Genomic DNA, 16,603 nt, shown 5'->3' on the forward strand with positions numbered 1-16,603 from the left:
CCTCTCATGTCTGCTGCAGGGACCAAACAAACTTTATGAATGCCACGGTATTTTTAAGTGAAAAGAACAAAGAGAAGAAAATTTCCTTTTTTAGATTATCCACTTTAATGGTACGAATTCCCTGATGCACAGCAGAGTCAAACTGAGGAGATTTTTTTTAAAAACAGAAAAATGTTCTAGATATAGAAGACAAAGCCATAGGTAAGAAAACCTTTGATGTCAACCCTGATCCACCATGATTTATGCACACACATCCTACAAGGTGACCATACAAAGGAATGGGTCTTTTTCTGCTTATGAAATTTATCCTGACATGTCTTTTCAGAGTTTGAGTTCTACAGCTAGCCAGTTATACCTCAGATAGTCCTAAAAATAACTTTGGGTCAAACAAAAACTCCCTTTACTAGTTGTAAAGTTCTTTTTAAAGAAAAAAAAATCAGACTCCTCCATGTTTTCAAAGTAAGTGAGCATTAAATATGTTGTTGTCTCAATTGCCTCCCAAATTGAATTCTTAGCTTGAAATTATTTAAGTGAGGTTGCTTATATATGTTTGTATATGTTTGATATATAGTGTTTGATAGGAATGGTTGGACTCGATGGTCCAGTGGGTCTCTTCCAACCTGGTTATTCTATGATTCTATGATTCTATGATTCTATGATTCTATGATTCTATGTATATGTATGCTCTCCATAAGAAAAGAAAAACTAGATAAAAAAGATTAAAAGGTAATGAAATACTGTTTATCCCACGCTTATTAGATACAAATAAAATACTATTTTTCTAGGAAATCATAATCAAAGTGATATAGTGATTTTTCCTCTCTTTTTTTTTTTTTTTTTTTGTGTTTTGGTCCATAATTTGGTTTTTTGTCTTAATCAGTCCAGTCAAGACAATTATTTCATAACCATGAGCTGGCTTATTCCAAGGAAGAAGGTGACAGTCAGTGGGGCTGTCCAGTGCACAGGATTTACCTACAAAAAGATTTCAAACCCAAAATTCTTCACAGGAAAATGTCACTGGCAGCTCTGCCAAGAAACGTTGAAACTATTTCTTTTTATTTCATTCGGATACAAAATGACAAAATGTAACTCCAGTTGGGTGATTTAAACTAAACAAACAAGCCTCCCTTCAATGTCAAAGTGCCGATTCAAAATGACAATTGTTTGGCTTCAGTCAGAAATGTCAACATTTTCAGTGTGACATTTCTGATTCAAAAGTTTTGGAGTTGCATATTTGTTTGGGATGGAGGTGGGTTTGATCTGTTGGTCATCGTATTTTTGTGTGTTTTATTGATCTATTTTTTTTTCTCTGTTGGTGGAGATAAGCAGGAAGAAAGGACTGTGAGAGAAGCACAAGCTCTCACCTCTGCTCAAAATAACCGGTTCGAGATTTGTAGGCACCACAGCAGAGTTCAGCCCTATAGAGAGATCCAAAGGGAACTGGTGGCTCAGTGTGACTTTTATCCAGGAGCTTTTCCCAGGAAGCACGTGGAAGCACAGTGGGGCTGAGGGAATACACTCACCCATGTAGCTGAGTCTGCTGAGGGGCAGTGAGGTATCTTGCGGGCTACATGGAGCTCTCCTACCCAGATGGCAGCAGACTCGGACCTGTGCAACGGACCTGTTGCTACACATTTGAGGGACTGTGGCATACAAATTACCCTCCGTGGCTGGTGAGGGTTAACCCAGGTAGTACTTGCACTGGTTGAACCCTGATTTCAGGTCATTTGAATGATAACCTGCAGTTATGACTTGTTTCAGAACAAAGGGGAGAATCTGCATGTACTTTGAGTCTCCTGCAGTGGTCTGGGACTAGGATCCCTGTTGGCACCACTGCTGCGAGGGGTTAGACCTGCAGAGGTACTTGGGGAGGTATTCCCAACTCCCTCTCAACGGTACCTTCACTTGCAAAGTACGCTTCTACGACTTCATCCCTTTTCTGAGGGTTCCTCCTCATCACTTGTGTGATTATTCAGACAAGCCAATAATTTACTCTTATGAGTAACAGTCTGCCAAACTGGCACCATTACTGATTAACACTGAAAGTGGGGGCAGAGGGAAGCTTTAATCCTTTAAAAAGATATTGGGAGTCCTTGCTTGTCTCAGAACCAGAGAATCACAGAGCTACTTAGGTTGGAAAAGACCTTTAACATCATCAAGTCCAACTGTAAACTCAACACTGCCAAGTCCACCACTAAACTATGTCTCTGAGCACCACATCTACACATCTTTTAAACCCCTCCAGGGATGGTGACTCCATCACTTTCCCGGGCAGCCTGTGCCAGTGCTTGACAACGCTTCCAGCGAAGTAATATTCCTAGTATGTAGCCTAAACGCCCCCTGGTACAACTTGGGGCCATTTCTTCTCATCCTATCACTTGTTACTTGGAAGAACAGACCAACACCCACCTCACTACAACCTCGTCCCCTCCAGCCCCACAAAGGGGATGCTCATCTCAGGTCTGAACAGGGTCACCGGACCCTAAAAATGACCCATGCGAGGCTGTGCTGTCAAAACGACAGGGTGGGGGAGAGGGAGGAATTGGAGTGGGATAAACAGCCCTAACCTGAGCCTCACCTTTCTCTGCCGTTTCTCCCTCGCCCCCATCACTGCTGCTGTTGTGTCAGGTAGTGGCACTGTTGAGTCCATTAACCCAGGGCTAAGCTTTGCAGCCACACCGAGTGTGTGTGTCTGTGTGTGTGCGCCTGATCATTACCATTTATTGACACCCCCCTCCTCCCCGACACACACACCCCCCCCCACACACACACCCCTCTTACCCCTCTCCCCGCCCCAGGGCTGCAGGAGTCCGGGAACGAGAGGGAGAAACAGATGAAAAAAAGAGAGAGATGGAGCCATCACCCCCCCCCCCCCCACCCCAGCTCTGCTTAAACACAAATCACCGCCCCTCGCAGGGAGATAGGGGGAGGGGGTCCTGGGGTTGGGGCGGGGGGGGGGGGGAGAGAACCAGAGCAAAAGACAGAGAAAGGAAAATCCATCGGGGAGCAAAAAAGGCAACCCCTGGACGCCCTCCCTGCGCTGTCAGTGAGGAGGGGTGGCTGTGCGAGCATCGACCCTGCGCCCGGGAGGGAAGGGGGTGTTCCCCGCACCCCCCCGCCCCCTCTCTGCCCTCCCTCCCGGCGGGGGGAGCGGGCGGCTGCAGCCCCGCATCCCGCCGGAGCTCCGGCACCAGACGGAATAAAGGGAACAGCTTCCTCGCCGACAAACTAGCCCTTTTCTCCTCGCGGGGTTTTGCTCTTTCTTTTTTTTTTTTTTTCTTTTCTTTTTTTTTTCTTTTCTTTTTTTTTTTTCCCCCCGAAAAAAAAAAAAAAAAGGCAACCCAAAAAAACTCCTCGCCGGGAAAAAGCAAAACCGAAAAGGCTTCTCCTCCTCGCCCCCCCCCAAAAGGCCCCCAAACAACCAACAACAAACAGAAAGAAAAAAAAAAAAACCCCATCCAAAAGAAAAAAAAAAAGAAGGAAAAGAAAAGAAAAAGCGAGCGAGCCAGAGAGAGAGAGAGACAAGCTCCATCGATTTCAAATCCAGGATTTTATTCAGTGCATTGATTTTTTTTTTTGTCTTTTTTTTTTTTTCTCTCGCCCCCCCCTTTTTATCCTTTCTCCTTCCCCCCCTCCTCCTTCCTTTCACCCCCTCTCCTTCTTCTCCTCCTTCCCACCCCCCCTTTTTTTCCTTTTCATTTTTATTTCGGATCCTGCTAAAATTAGCCGGGACCGCTCCGGGTGTTGCGTGTTAATTTGATTTACTCCGGGATTCCGGCTTCCAAGACGCCATTTTCCCCCCTTTCTCGCTCTATCTCGCTCTATTTATCTATCTATCTATCTATCATCTATCTGTCGAGCCATCCATCCGTCCGTCTGTCTGTCCGTCTCCCTCTCCCCGGGCGCCTTCCCTCCGCCCCCCAGCCCTCCTCCCTCTCCGCTCTGCGTGTGCTGCGCGGCCGTGCGCTCCCCTAATCTGACAGATGAACACCGCCATGGGTTTGCCGCAACACAAGCAAAAGCACCTTTGGGGGCTGTGGCGAGGGATTGAAACCGGGATCTAAAAAAGAGAACGGACCAGAACGGGGGTGGGGGGGGCTGGAATCCGAGGGAGAAGGAGGAAGAAAGAAGAAGGAGAAGAAGAAGAAGAAGAAGAGGAAGCTTCGAAGGAGACCCCGCTGCCGATCTGGGGATATGGGTTAGTAAAAAAAAAAAAAAGAAAAAAAAAAAGGCAACAAAAAAAACCTGAGCCATCGAGGAAAGGTCTGTCTTGATGATCCGGGCTGCGGGAGGGTCTTATCGTCTCTCTTTTTCTCCCCCCCCCCCCCAACCCTTTTCACCTTTGCATGCAAAAGTTAACGTCTTCTTTTTTTTTCTTTCTTTTTTCTTTCTTTTTTTTTTCTTTCTTTTTTCTTTCTTTTTTTTTCTTTCTTTTTTTTTCTTTTTTTTTTTAAATTTTTTTTTTTCCTGTTGTGACTTTGCATTGGCGCGGAAAGGGCTTTATTTATCGGGGAGGTGGGGGGAAATATTTCTCTGCAGTGCAATGCATGCGAGTCGTCCTCTCCCCCCCTCCGACCTCTTCCCACCCCAAGCTTTGTGGCTGGTGGAGGGGGGGGTATATGCGTGTGTTTTCGGGGGGGGTGTGGGGGTCATGTGTGTGTGTGTAAAACCGTGCTGCTGGGAAGGGGTTTGCAAATATTTTTTAGGACTTTGCATAACGTATTTACTCCCCCCATCCCTTTTTGGTAGCCTGTATGTTCCCCTCCTTGGTGCCGGGGAGTAGATGGCATGTGTGTGTGTGGAAAAGAGATGGGGGGGGGGGAAAAGAGACACCCCCCTCCCGCTTCGTAAATTGCAGGTTAAGTGGAGCTAGAGAGCAACATCGTAACCTTATGGGGATTTTTGTGTCTCTGTGTGTGTGTGAGAGTGTGTCTGTGTGTGTGTGTGCGTGCCCGGAGGAGGCGGGGGTGGGGGGGTGGGGGGGTGTCTCAGCGGTGCTGGGAGATGGGGGAGAAAGAGGGGGTAGAAGATGGGGGGGGGGGGGCACCTTTATTTTATTGCCCCGGGGCGGCCCCCGCTCTTCTTTTGACATTGAAAAGGACACACAGCCCCGAAAAGAGGCGATTTGCGGGAGGGGAGAAGTGTTGGGGCGGTGGAAGGAAGGTGGGGAGTGATTAGCAATGCGGGACATCCCCCCCACCCCCCAACCCTCCCCGCTCCCCCCCCCCCCCGCCCCGTTCAGCGGCGAAGTGAGGCGCGTTATTAATGATTATTAATAATCCGGTGATCACCGCCCCCCTCTCCATCCCCACCCGCGTGGAAAAGCGAGTTTCACGCTTTAGGCCGTTGGAATATCTCCGATATTGTGGGAGAGGGGGGGATATTGGTGTATGGAATGGGGGGCGGGGGGGATGGTGAGCAAGAGGCAGCCTTGAAGCCTCGGGCGGCTATTGTCAACTCCAGCCCCGGTCTCGCACCTCCTTGCTCGCTCCACACACACCCCCTCACACCGATTCCTCCCGGTGGGTCCTTCCCGACGGGGACGCCGCGTCCCTTCTCCCTCCATCCCTCCATCCCTCCATCCCTCGATTCCCGGTGCGCGCATCCCCCCGGGAGCCGCCGGCCCCCCGCGCTGCCCGCCGGTATTTATGTGCCTGAAAGGGCAGTTGAGAGAAGGATTTCCGATTCGTTTCCGCTTCAAATAAACGGCGCTGATAATCTCCAGCCTGATGCTCAAAGCGCGTTTCGCCGCGGGGAGACGGACCCGGGGCTTAGGGGGGGACGGGGGGGGACTCTAAGCTGGACCCCCTCCTCCCCGGGGCGGTGTGAGGAGGGGAGATGCGGGGGGCTTCCCTGCGGAGGAGGAGGAGGAGGAGGAGGAGGATGAAGGCGGGGGGCGCCCGGGGAGAGGGCTCCGCATCCGATCCGGGCGCTGGGAGGAGTCCGCCGCCTGCGAAAGCAGCGGGGAGGTGGGAGGTGGGAGCCGGGCAGGGCTTCTCCCCGCCTCAGCCGAGGTGTTTCATTAGCCGCGGGGCTCTGCCAGGGCTCTGGGAGGGTGTGGGGGGTCCCTCCGTCTTGCCTTATATGTCCGTCTGTCTGCCCGCGGAGGATGCGCGGAGCGCGGAGCCTGCTAGTCCTGTGCTGTCAGGGAGAGCAATGGGATCCCTCTAGTATTGACAGCAGGAATGGTTGGACTCGATGATCCGGTGGGTCTCTTCCAACCTGGTTATTCTATGGTTATTCTATGAAATCTAACACCTCATGGAATATTATGGACCCTAAACGGGAGCAGTTATTGATCCAACAGCCCCTGCATCCAGGGCTAACTCGGTGCAGGCTGCAGTGATGCTATAATTTCCCACCTAACATTAGGACAGACCTGAGGAAACAAGTGTCTAGGACCTTTTATCGTAGATGTGCGGAAAAAAAAAATGCCTATCACAGAAAATGTGCAAGTGGCTGCTTCAGGCACACCTTCTTGCGCTTCCTCTGCTCTCACTGAGGTTACTTCTCTCAGTCTTGCACCTACTTCCACTCAAAGGAGAAACTTTTTTTCATCTCCATTTGGTTTTTAACTGAAAGGAGAAAAAAAAAACCCTCCAAACAATATAGTTGTACTTTAATCTCTGCTCTTGGTTTGGAAGGGTTATGTAGAAGCAGGGGGTAAGGAAAAAAAAAAAAAAAGCAAGCAGAAACACTCAGTGAATGGAGACTTCTCTTCCAACTCTTATTGGCTTTTTTTTTTTAACTTCTCAGACTCAAAGTTTTAATTGAAACCAGAAATCTATTGAGAAGTAACTGAGCCAAGAAAACCTCTGTTTTCTCTGCAGCTAGGGATGGGGAATAAATAATTTTTTGCTGATGTTATTTCAAGTTGTTTGAGCTTCTTGGTTCCTGCCAAAAAGCCCAGCATAGATTATTAACACATTATCATTTTAGGAGGATGCACTCTCTGAAAAGTAATAAAATGGTGTGCTAGGTTTGAGCAGAGCCATAAACTATGCTGGTTGTTGGCAAACAAAAGAAACAGTGGCCATGATTTATTATTAATAATAATCATAACAGAGCTATTTATCTTGAGTTGATATTTACAGGATTTCTCTACAGACATTCCTCAGTATCATTTCCAATAATGTGCTTTGATTAAGCTGGGAACTGGTCATTTTTTAATAACTGCTATTGCCACGTGCTTAATTAACTCAAGGAGTTAAATGCTTTGAAAGGTCCAGCCATCATTTTTTGGCTCAGATGCTGCTTAATCTTCTCTTCTGGTCTGTTTTGACCCATCCTTTGAGCTACTTTTCCCCAGGACACACATCACTTGCGTGTAAGTGCCAGCTTACCAACAGGACTCTTGTTTTCCATTACAAGATTTGGCTAATCCCAGTTTCAGTGACTTTTTTTGCCCTCTCAGTAGGGCTCAATTGCTCACACATAATCTTTCCCTTCTGTTTTCTTTCCCCTTTGGACAACACCCTCCAGGACTGGAAAAGTCTGGCCTTGTGCTTGGAGGCTTGCAATTACACAGCAATTTTGACTCTTGACCCAACTAGTAGCAAGAAAGACTCTCGTCTAATGAACCACGTAAAAACAGTTCTGGGATCTAGCAGATTGCTGTGATGGAAATGAAAGCTTTCCCAGTGAATTGATGACTGATTTGTTTAACCATATGCCTAGGCATTCTTTCTTGCTCCCCGTTAAATACCCATCTTTGGTGTATCTGTGATCTGTGGGTCTGTGATGACGTTGAGAGGCAGCATTAATAACTGCCAAAATGCGTTCCATGAGACAGAGCTTATGGTAAGGCAAATTGAGTAGAATTTAGACAATGTTCAGAAAACTTAGCATATCATTTTTGCCTACCATAACATGCAGGCATGCAGAGTTTTGAGTGTTAAGTGCTGTCATTAAGCATGCATTTGATGATGTGAGAAGGGCATGAAATCTGTGCACAAAAAAAAAAAAATAAAACAAAAAAAAATAAAAATTTGGTGGCCAGATGAAACCCATGGCAAAATCTAACCTTGCTGTTGAGAAGTCCAGACACTTTTAGGGCAGCAGTGATCAATTGGTTAGAGCCAGCCCAAAGCCTAGGAAGAAAGGCAACAAGAGTCTGTGGGAGAACTTCAGCAGAGAAGGTTCCTAGCATTTTGCTGCAGGGCTTATGGTTTCTACTGGGACTGGTTTTACTGCTATTATAGGTTCTGTTCTCCTTACTTTCTCTTTCCAACTTGATAAAAAAGAAAAACAGTTCCCTTTCCTGCTATTATTGTTGAGGAAATAAAATGACTTATCCTATTAGGAAATTGTCATCTTGATTAAAGATGGGCTTTAAAACCCCTCAACTCCAGGTTTTAGCCTAGAGGGACTGTCAGAACTGAAAATGCTTTCAAAAGTTTTGAGATTGGGACTGCTTTTCATTCTGATACAGGCACTAAATCAGATTGCAAGCACACGTTGTTAGCATAGTTGCTTCTGAGGTGCACTCAAACCCTCAGAGATGGTTTCTTTTTTTGTATCCCAATGTGAAGATTTCTCTTGATGTGTCTTCATAAGTTTATTGCATATTTGGACCTACTTAGAGATTTGATTTTCTGGATGCTAGGAACAAGTGCAGCTCCCCATCAGGCGCCTGGATTCTGCTGTTCACATTTAACTCGTCATAGAGATAGCAAAGAGACAGGGGATAAATAGGCAGGGGTAAAAAAAAAATAAAAAAGGAAAAATCATTTCTTAAATAGAATAAAAGCAGTCAGAGAATAATGCAACTTGTCTTTCAGAGCTGAGGAAATGTCTGAAGGAAGTAGGGGGTGGTAATTTCTGTTTATCAGCTCTTGAGAGGGAGAAGAGTTAGGGGCTATTTTGCTCTTTTGGAGTTGGATTTACTTTGCAGCACAAATTGTCCAAACACAATGATGAGCTTTTACTGTAAGCTGTGGGGTGGCTGGATATGAAAAGCAATCTTCCGACATTATTTCATTTAGGCTTTTGTTGTCTTTTATGAAATAGAAATTTTCAAAGGGTCCTCAGGTTTTTCACCTCTCTCTCTAAAAGGCCTAATTGAAACTGTGGACCTCAAACACCTCAAAGATTGGGAAGATTTTGTCCAGGCTTGATTATTATCTTTATGGCTGTAGTTTGCTTCCAAGTTTAGCTGGTGATCTTTGCAATGTCGAAGGCATCTGTATCTCTATGATGCTGCCCCAGCTGCCTGCCCACCAAGTCCATATGCCATTGCCACTCTATGACGATGGCTCTGTTGGCTTTGGACATGAAAGGGAAAGTGAATGGGCTGAAGAACAAGTGACAAAACAGGAAGGTAGAAATATTCTGGAAATATGTGTTGCTCACAGATCCCAGGGTTACATTTTCTCTTGCTTATGAATGGAGATGGTGACGGGGGTTGTATATGTGTCCATCAAGCCCAGGGGTTTTGCAGGGAAAAAAAGGATTGTGCAGATTATGAGGATGGTCTGGATTAACTTCCTCTTGCAGGGCTGAGAGACTTCTTCAAAAGCAAACTCAATGTGTGGAAAAGCCATGCAAAAGGAGAGCAATTTCCATGCAAACATGTGGTTAGAATGTAGTGGCAAGACTCTGATATACCCTGTTGAATATCAGAGCACCGTGTGGCCCAAGGCTTGGTTTTGCAGTGAGATAAATTGGGATGCAAATGCCTGGAAGAGTGAGGTGCTGGGGTTGTGCCTAAATGCTGTTCCTGGGTGACTTATTTAGCTACTCACTGCCCATGAAGGAGTGAATTCCCATTTCTGTAAGGGTTGCTGTGCAGTCCTGAGCAGTTAAGGGCTCTATGAATTTGGCAGCTATGAGAGCAAAGTTTCTTCTACTGTAATACGGTGTCTCCTGTAACCGTGCTTTGGAAAGCTGTTCAGAAGAATGTGTGGTAGGCAAGCATGGGGTAACCCAGGACTCACTTAAATACCTCAAAATTAGAGATGGGTTGAAGATCGGAAGCCTGAGGTTTTATGTTACTTTGAAATTTTTGTTTTACTTAACCTTTAAAACTGAGAGATATATATGTATACAGTGAATCATTCTGTTTCTATCCTGGTGTTTTAGAAGATGGAGAAGTTGGTTTTGAGATGACTGGGAGAAAATGATGGTACTCAAACCAGAGGTCAAACTGCAAGGCGTTACAAGAATGTCTTTCCTCCATATGAAGCCACATATCCCGAATATCCTACTGATGTGATTTCTAAGACTTGGACACTGGCCTAACTTCCCTGTGTTTTTTCAAACTTGGTGTATTCTGGAGTGGTGCTGTGATCCATGCCTATCTCTCCTTGAGGCTTGCTAATTTTTTTGGCTTTGGAGAATGCAGTGGGGTTTCCATCAAAATTCCTCTGAAATCATATTAGTTTACTAGACGAGGAAAACCTTCCTGTAATTTTTTCCTTTTTCTTTTTGTTTCTTTCTTTTTTCTTTGCCTTTTCTCTCTAGAGCCTTCCTATGGAGCTCTGTAGTGGAGATTCAATAGAGTTCTGCACAGGGGAATAATTCTTTGCTGAATTCTTCAGTTCTTTTTCAGAAGGGATCAGAGACATGAAGCTTAACTGGGGGAGTTTAGTAAGTGTTCGAACAGGACTATATGCATGTTAAGTATTGTAGCAGGCATCTGGGCAAAGTGTTATTATACATGCCCATTGTTCCTAAGATTTCTAACCAGTTTAAAATATTAACCCGTATATTCACTTCCTTGTAACTTCCATAAACCTTCACCTAATGGGTTGAAAAATGTCATGCTTTCTATTTGCTTGATAACAATTTTCTTCCTGAAAGGTTAAGTCAATTCTCTCCAGCTGTCAGTTGTTCCATTTTTTTTTTTTTCTGGTAGAAGAAGAGGAAACACTTTTCCCTTTTAAATTATTCTAACCACAGGCTTTTAAACGGGGCAGCACTCTAACCTGCTGGACTTTGAGCTGATAAATGGGTATAAACAGTGGGCTTGCTGAAGGCCTCTGTCTTCTTTTGGCATGTGAATGAGACAAAAAAATGGAGGTCATGGTTTCTGGTGCCATGACAAATTTTAAGTGTCATTGTAAGCATCCCAAAGTCAATGGAGGTGGTTTAGTCTGTTGACTTAAAGAGAGAGGTGCTGTCCCTACAGATTGTGATGGATAACTGACATAAGTGGCATTTGCTACTGGTGTTGGTTACATTAGATTCTAGTTCTGTATCATAGGAGGTAGTCACAGAAAAATAGATCTGTTTCTCCATGCTTTTATTAGAGTTGAAGATACATTTGCTCTGAAAACACACTATTTTTTAAGTGCAGCTTTCAGGCCAGAGTATTCTTCTGGCTTAGTTCAGTGAACAGATTTTCCAGGGCCCTTAAGGAAAAGCTTCTGGAAAAAAATAGTGTAAGGAATAAGAAATAAAAAATAAGGTGCAGTGTCACCCTAGGTAGAAACTAGGGGCCTATTCAAACCTGCTTCCATCTTCAGACAGGGGCCAGTGGTGTGGTTTGACTCTGTTCAGGGATCTCTTGACACATCAGAGCCTGCAGACCAGATTTGGCTTCATTGAGACGTAGGTGAAGGACGCAGATTAGGAGACAGAGACCCATAGACCATCACTGAAGAGAGAGGCACCCATGACTGACTTGACCTTGGATTCCTCCAAATTCTGACCCCATCCCAACATTTAATATCTTCTTGAAGTCAGTGGCATTGCAAGGCAATAACAACCCGAAGTCCTAGTCCTGCTTGAATAGATTTGAATTGTGAATCTGGTGTTTGCTGCCTCAGAGAGTCTCCAATATGTGCAATGCTGCATGAAATGCACAATGGAATAGTTCAGCTGGAGAGACCTTTTGGTTGTGCAGGCACTCAACAGGCTCTTATCTTCCATCTGACTCAACTTCTCCATGTGCTTCTGCTCCTCTTCAACCATTGTTAGAGGTGAAGCTAATAATTTTTTTTGCCCATAGCAGCTGTCAGTTACCTGGCCTCTGGTCTTCCCACAGGCATGCTCACAACTAGCATTTATGCCTCTTCATGCCACTGTCCTGGCATCGTGGGCTGCTCTTTGCCTTGTGCATATCCAGCCACACCCACTTGTGTCCTGCATAAGTTTTTCCTCCTGCTTTTTGTTCTACAATCCATGAGACTTTAAGGGATGAGACTCTCTACAATCCATGAGACTCTTGTTTTGCTGGCCTGGAGTCTATCCTCAAAGCTGAAGAACTGATGCATTCTGCAAGGCAAAGCAGTCTCAATGTCCTTCTCTAAATAGCCCAAATTATTGCGCTTCTTCTTGCTTGCCCTTTGTATGCCCTGTTTTCCCACAGTCCTCTCTGGATGCTGGGGATGCTTGGTACATTATACAGCACCAAACAAGACACTGTTGCTTACTCAGCGTGGAAACACATAGAGCAACCCTGCATGGACAAAATCCAACCTTTTTTATTCCTAATCCCATTTGAAGCATGCAGAATTGTGTAATATGGGATGATTGTATGGCCTCTAGACTAGGCATGAGATAGATCCTGGACCGAATCCTTTTTTGTCCTCATTGTGCCATCACTTACAGCTCTGAGGAATGATGCTGAGCCCAGATCGAGTGTATTCCTTATCAGATGTGTTGTTTTAGTTTATTTATTTATTTGGTTGGGGTTTTTTTTGTTTTGTTTTTTTTCCAAAAGGAGGGAAAACTGCTGTATTTGGCACTAATGCAAGCAAAAATGAAGTAATGGAAGAGGGGGAAAAAAAAGGATGAAGGAGTCCCATGGCAGCAGCAGTAAATAAAAACAACCCTCTCGCCCTCTCGTTAATGATTTATGTGGAGAAATCATTTTCCACACATTTCAGGGTGCAGGGGGAAATGTTTGATCAGAGGGAGGAGAGATTATTGCCCTACTATGACAGTGTTAGAAGGAGGCTACTGTGACTGATGGCAGCTCTCCAAGAGCAGAGTTGATCTAGGAAAGTTTGGTGACACAGATGATGGAATTGTGGTGGCTTTTGCTTTCTGTGGCTGGTCTCTGTGCCAATAACCTTTCCCTAAATACCTATAAAACTTTCCTTTTGTAGCCTGGAGTGGCTACTTCCAGGGTGGTGCACTTGGAAGGAGCTGGCTAGAACAGAGTAAGCATTTGAAATCCCCTTCTCATGCCTGTTTACAATTTTCCTCAAAGCTTTATGGCTGTTGTTAATGGAATAACTTCTACCCTTGCAGTGGCATACCCTGCTGCACCAAGCAGAGTGTCCAGGGAATTCTCTTGGATCATCTCAAGAGCCACCTTTCGCTATATATCATGCCGAAAGTGATGATGCTTGGTTTGGGAGCTTAGCAATATGATGTTGACTTGACATAGGCAAATATCCTGGCTCAGGTCTTTGTATTATAATGGGCTGGAAGACACCTGAAATCTCATTCTCTTTTCTAGTGTCCTGGGGGCCTAGTCTTCACAAGGTTGGTGGGGAAAAATGACACATGTGATGTCATTGGTCTCAAACACTACTCTTTGATTCAGAAATGTAAATCCGTTGAACCGAGCCCAGCTTTAGAACAGTCCTGCAGTGGCATTTGTCTCAGAGGCCAGAAGTGGAATGAACCTCATCCTTTAGAGACCAGAAGTCAGCAGGAGGAGGTGTTTACAGGTCTGAAGCTCTTACGTCCTTCCCTGACACCCAGGTACAGCTTTAGGTTGTGAGCGAGAGGATTTATAACACCCTGGCACAGTTCTCAGGCAGAAGCTTGTAAAAGTCTGTGGGCAATATAATGGGCATCTCTCCTCCTACCACAGATGGGTGCTTTGCTATGCTGGCTGTTGCCGCAGCTGTACCTTGGGCAGTATTGCTTTGATGGGCCTTGTGATTTATGGCTGTGTCAGTTGTTTAATCATTCAGTTGGCCCTCCCTTCAGCGCTGTAAGATAGTTAGTTACTTACATAGAAAGGTGGCTATCTGATCTAATTACGGAGTCTCAAACCTAATTATGGAGTCAAATATAATTCCATAATCTACTCTTAATGTGTCTGTGTTGAGAAGATGGATACACACGTGTGTATTGGGCACACTTACATGTCTCTGTAATTATGGATATGCTTGTGCTGTCATTTATTTCTGTCTCTTTATCTTGGGGGAATGCTTGCAGTCTCATCTGGCCGTGAGAGATCTTCAGGTTATCTTGCCTTTTACCCTCTGGTGTGGCTTTTCCTGGCTCCCTTTGCCAGGGTTGGATATGCCAAGGCAGAGCCATATCTCAGTATTACTCAGCCATGCTGATGGAGGTGCAGAGGCCTGGTAACACTTAGATTCAGGGCAATGCGATGCAAATGAGTAAAGAGTATGTTCTGCTGTTGTTCTGGAAACTGCCATTAATTCTTGCTCCTTTTTTTCGTGTGAATAGACCACACCCAGCAAAGCTTGTATCCCTTCCTTTCAGAGAAAGTCCTTACACAATCCATGCAAAATCAGCACAGAGATGGAAGGACTGGAACACAAGAGGTGTTGGAGGCAAGAGGACCATACAGAGAGGAACCACCTCTCTTCTGTGTAACCCCCAGTGCTTCTAACTCACCCTATCAAAGAATCTAACATTAACTAACATAGTTAGTTAGTTAACTAACATAGTTAGTTAATTACTTAGTTAATAGATAATGTGTGGATTGCAGGAATTCACATATGGCAGTCCCACTCACAACTGTTCTTATCAGTTGAGGATCTCATACTGTACCTGTTGCATACTCAGATTCATTTTATATGTGATTGTGTCTGGGTATATATTATAGGTGGGAATTTTAGCGGAGTACTTAAACTGTCATGCAGCAGAGAGACCAGTGTTCCCAGCACTGGACATGGAGACCAAAAAAGCCAACACCGCAGTAGCACAGACTGTCTGGGGTTAGAAGGATCTCTGGAGATTGTCCATCATGCTGCTCAGTGCAGGATCACCTAAGGCAGGATGTTCAGGGATGTATCTGGTTAGAATTTGGATGTCACCAGGCCGTCTCTGGTTCTTTATTAAGAGATGACTTTAATTTGCTTTGCTTGAAGGGGAAGTCCTTCTGCCACGTTTCTGTCCTAGTTGACACAAGGCAGGTGGAAGGGAGAGGATGTTTCCTATGAGATCTATCGTGTGGATAGAAAATAGCTGTAACAGCCATTTTTCCATCTCCCTGCCAAAGGAGAGTTGTTCTTTCAGAGTGTCATGGCCATAGGAAGTAACTGATGTTGTGGTCCAAAGACACAATGAATCTAGCTCCAGGGGTCTGAGTGGCAGACTAAATATGCTACTGGTGCATGATACTGAACCAGTATAAACCCATTCTCATGGTTCAAATTTGTTAAAAAAAAATGCAGTGACTTAATTTTATCCCAGTAAACTTGGTACTGTGTTATACTATGGCTTTTGTTTGTATCACACAGATTTTACCCATCCTATGGAGCTGCTTTTATGTTGGCATGAAGAAAGGCTTGTGTGCTTTGGTCCATTCAATAGAAGTGTGATTGGATGCCTATTCCTGATCTGCATCAAACACAAGTTTGCTGCTGGTGATCTGGCATTGCATGGATCAGGACTGCAACCACACTTGAAATTCCTAGGGTTTTTTTGTTAAAGAAATAATGAAGATATAGTTTGGGTTGGGGGTTGTTTGTTTGTTTGGGGTTTTTTTTTATTTGTAATGTGGATTAAGTGAGTTCAGTGCAGCTTGCTGCATGCCAGGCCATTGGGTGGTTATGTCCCATGATGGATCCTGAAGTTTCACTGACACTTCTCATAAAAGCAGGTTTCTGACCAGAACTTTCCCCTAGGGTATAATGTGGGTTGTCTATTGGCCTCTGCCCCAGAGGCAGATGCATTTCAGTGGTGGCATATATAATCGAGGAAACAACCTGGGACTCTTTGGAGTGAAAGGTGATATTGCTGTATAGTCTCCAGTGCTTTGTGGTGAATGGTTTTAAAACGATGGAGTGTAAAAAAAGGCTTCCAGGATTTCTGATGTTTTCCAGAGATTAGAGACTTAACTTTATGTCATATGACAGAATGTGAGATCCAAAAGCAACATGATAGATGGTGGGGTTCAAGAAGATGTGGGCTCCACTTCATGCTCATTTTCCCCTTACTTGAAGGGGAAGTTGAAGTTTCCCTTTACTTGAAGCTGCCCAATAGATTACTTTTTTTTTTTTTTTCCCTTCTTCATTTTAAGGTATTTTGGATTCTATGGGTAAAACAAAAGCCGTCTCACCAGCTACAGCCGTGGCTGGTAATAGTGTACTGTGGGAATTGGGCAGTATCGCATAATGTTACTGCGAGCTGTCTTCTGGCGCTCCTGGTGCTCGAGCAAATCAAAGCAGCACTGCATACAGTTGGCAGCTGAACGTGGCTTTTTTGCATTTGTCTAGTCAGGGTTTGCCTGTTACTAATGTGGTTGTTCCTAAGCTTAGGGCAAAAGCAATGGCAAGCATTATGCCCACTTTCGCTTCATGGAGAATCCTAAACAGGTGCATTTCTCCCCTCTGCTTTGAGGTCTCTCCTTTGTTTTTGTTCACAGCAAATTTTCACTTTAATCACTTTATAGCCATGGCATCTGACTACTTGAGTAGCTGCCTGAGGCTGGAGAAAGGAGCATATTTAG

The 16,603-nt window shown here is 44.9% G+C and overlaps 1 protein-coding gene across 3 annotated transcripts in view; it reads left to right on the top strand.

Moving 5' to 3' along the window:
• Positions 1 to 3,952: 3,952 nt before the first annotated feature.
• The window catches only part of SETBP1 (SET binding protein 1), a 262,079-nt gene continuing 249,428 nt past the window's right edge, over positions 3,953 to 16,603 (top strand). For 2 of the 3 annotated variants that reach the window (XM_069880365.1, XM_069880366.1), the window contains exon 1: positions 3,953 to 4,198. The gene's annotated coding sequence lies outside the window, so the exon portion shown is untranslated. The remainder of the gene's footprint in view (positions 4,199 to 16,603) is intronic. The other variant, XM_069880364.1, reaches the window with a different exon arrangement.

This window comes from Phaenicophaeus curvirostris, chromosome Z (genome assembly GCF_032191515.1).
Source record: "Phaenicophaeus curvirostris isolate KB17595 chromosome Z, BPBGC_Pcur_1.0, whole genome shotgun sequence".
In the NCBI taxonomy this organism is placed as follows: domain Eukaryota; kingdom Metazoa; phylum Chordata; class Aves; order Cuculiformes; family Cuculidae; genus Phaenicophaeus; species Phaenicophaeus curvirostris.